Source organism: Equus quagga, chromosome 6 (assembly GCF_021613505.1).
Source record: "Equus quagga isolate Etosha38 chromosome 6, UCLA_HA_Equagga_1.0, whole genome shotgun sequence".
Classification (NCBI taxonomy): domain Eukaryota; kingdom Metazoa; phylum Chordata; class Mammalia; order Perissodactyla; family Equidae; genus Equus; species Equus quagga.
The window spans coordinates 17,268,043-17,271,375 of NC_060272.1; the positions used below are offsets into that span (position 1 = coordinate 17,268,043).

The window sequence follows — 3,333 nt, forward strand, 5'->3', positions numbered from 1 at the left end:
TTGACACACTCTGCCTCAGGGACCTGGGGTTCACAGGTTCAGATCCCGGTCACCGACCTACGGCACTGCTTGTCAAGCCATGCTGTGGTAGGCATCCTGCATATAAATGAGAGGAAGATGGGCACAGCTGTTAGTTCAGGGACAATCTTTCTCAGCAAAAAAAGAAAGACTGGCAACAAATGTTAGCTTAGGGCCAATCTTCCTCACACACACATGAAAAAATAAAAGGATGAAAAAAGATATACCATGTGAATACTAGTCAAAAGAAAGGTCGAGTTAGATTAATATTAATATTAGAGCAAAGAATATTACCAGGGATAAAGACAAGAGGGTCAACTAATCAAAAAGACCTAACAATCTTTGATATTTATGCTCTGAGCGATAGAGCTTCAAAACACATGAAGCAAAAACTAATAGAACTGCAAAGAAAAACAGATAAATCCACAACGATTGTCAGGGATTTCAAACACCCCCCAATAACTGTCAGCACAAGTAGATCGGCAATGCTATAGAGACTTGAACAACATGATTCACGAACTTGACCTTATTGACCAATTTATAGAACCCCACAGAACATTTACCAGACTAGACCATACTCTAGACAGTAAAACAAGTCTCAGTAAATTCGAAAGGATTCGAGTCACCATCAAAAATATTCTCGGCCTCAGCCACGCATCGGCTGCCCCGCCCACAGGCCAGCTGGGTACCTCACTCGGCGGCAGGAGCCGCTCGCTGCCCGGGAGAGTCTTGGGGCCCCGGAGCCATCCCCGGAGGGCCGATTAGGCCACAATCTTCAAAGAGTAAACACGTCTCTCGGTTCTGTAGTGTTCTTGCTCACACATTTATGGAGTTTCTGAAAGGCAGTGGAGATTACCGCCAGGCACAGCACGACTTCTAGGCAGACAGGTGAACCGCAGAAAGTCATTACTACTCCATCAGGAAGTCCCCCTAAGAGTGGTTAACCCGGACACAGAGTGTTGAATTGAAATCCACGGAGCATTTTACACGAGTTCTGACCCGGATGGGGAAACCTCAGTGCACTTCTTTTCCGCTGCTGCTATATTACTGCATTAAAGAATTTCTGCTTCTATTTAGGAGGTTCATTTCATTTCCCATGATTCCCAGCTTCATGCTCAAAGCCCTGAGAATTACAAGTGGAGTATATTGAAGTAGACTCAGTTTCTTTGCATCCTTTCTGTTTTCAATTTCTTAAATTCTTTCATAACCCTATTGAGTGTTTTTAGACTAAATTAATACAGCTTGAATGAACTGCCCAGCTCCTGTGGAAGTCACATACAAGAACATGAGATTTTTTTTTTAAGGAAGATTAGCCCTGAGCTAACATCTGCCACCAATCTTCTTCTTTTGGCTGAGGAGGAGAGGACTGGCCCTGAGCTAACATCTGTGCCCATCTTCCTCTACTTTATGTGTGAGACGCCTACCGCAGCGTGGCTCGACAAGTGGTGCATAGGTCCCCTCCTGGGATCTGAACTGGCGAACCCCAGGCCCCCAAAGCAGAACGTGCAAACTTAACTGCTGCTCCACGAGGCCAGGCCCGAAATTTCTTTTTTTTCAACATTGGCACCTGAGCTAACATCTGTTGCCAATTTCTTTTTTCTTCTTCTCCCCAAAGCCTCCCAGTACACAGTTGTATATTTTACTTGTAGGTCCTTCTGGTTGTGCTATGGTGGATGCCACCTCAGCATGGCTTAATGAGCGGTGCCATGTCCATGCCCAGGATCCGAACCGGTGAAACCCTGGACCGCTGAAGCAGAGAGCGCGAACTTAACTACCCAGCCGTGGGGCTGGCCCCAACGTGAGATTTCTTATTGCACACAATCTGACCAATGCAACCTTAAACACATTTGTAGAGGAACTTAAGACGTATGGAGTTACCACAATAGTAAGAGTATGTGAAGCAACTTATGACACCGCTCTCGTAGAGAAAGAAGGAGTCCATGTTCTTGATCGGCCTTTTGATGGCGGTGCACTTCCATCAACCAGATTGTCAGTGACTGGTTAAGTCTTGTAAAGATGAAGTTTCCTGAAGAAGCTGAATGTTGTATTCCTGTTCGTTGTGTTGCAGGCCTTCGGAGAGCTCCGAGCTTGTTGCCCCAGCATTAAGTGAAGGTGGAACGAAATATGGAGATGCAGTACAGTTCATAAGACCAAAGCGGTGTGGGGCTTTTAACAGGAAGCAACCTTTGTCTTTGGAAAAGTATCATCCTAAAATGCAGCTGTGCTTCAAAGACTGCAGTGGTCATAGAAACAACTGTTGCGTTCTATAAAACTAGGGTGCCTGATGCCATTGCCTTCGGTGGAGCTTGAGACGGGACCTAAGTTATCGTATGTATTAGCCAACGTGGTGGCTTGTTGAATAAGTCTAATGAAGCTTCCGTAAGAGTATTAAAAAGCAGTTTTACCAGGCTACAAGCCTGACAGAATTGCAACCTCTGTGTTTGGGTTACAATCAACCTATTTGGACACTTAGCAAAAGATTCTTGCTGTTCAGCATTTAAAATGTGTTTATCATTTGTACCAATTGACCTTTTCTGAAATCATGCAGTCTTGAGTTATGTCTTTAAAATTCCCATGCTGGAACCTTATCAATATATAAGAGATTTAGAACAATTAGGTGCCAAAATACCTGGCACAATACTTGTATCTTTTTTGTATCAGACAGAACCTAAAATCCCAGGAACTATGAACCTTCTGGACCTTATGTGGTTTATTCCTTGAGTCATTTCAAACATAGAAAGTAGGGCTTATATGGTTATTTGCCTGCTCACTTTATGTTTATATCTCTGATATTCAGACCAGTGTACATCAGGTTTGCTCACCTTTTTTTTTTTTTTTTTTTGGTGAGGAAGATTGGCCCTAAGCTAACATCTGTGCCAATCTTCCTCCATTTTGTGTGTGGAACACCACCACAGCATGGCTTGATGAGCAGTGTGTAGGTCGGTGCCCAGTGTCTGAACCTACAAACCTCAGGCCACTGAAGCGGAGTAAGTGAACTTAAACACTATGTCACTGGGCCAACCCCTTAACATTTTTTTTATTTTTACCAAGTCTTACAGTGATTATTTAATGTTTTTCTATAAATCTCATTTTGTGCTGTTATGGAAACCTCCATTTTGAAAATCTACATTGTATAGAAGCACATATCTTTAATGTCTCCAGACAAGAAAGCCTCACAGTTAATTTTAATGTTGGTACTTTGGGGTGCAACCTGGAAGAAGGGCCTGAGGGAAGAATGGGAGGGGGCTATCAAGTATTTGTAGTAAAATGTTGCCTTTGTCTTGTACAGAGCATGTAGAATATGCTCTTTAATTT

The 3,333-nt window shown here is 43.3% G+C and overlaps 1 pseudogene; it reads left to right on the forward strand.

The window, feature by feature from the left end:
• Positions 1–1,264: 1,264 nt before the first annotated feature.
• On the forward strand, positions 1,265–2,288 carry LOC124241375 (protein tyrosine phosphatase type IVA 1-like; annotated as a pseudogene).
• The last annotated feature ends 1,045 nt before the right edge of the window (positions 2,289–3,333 follow it).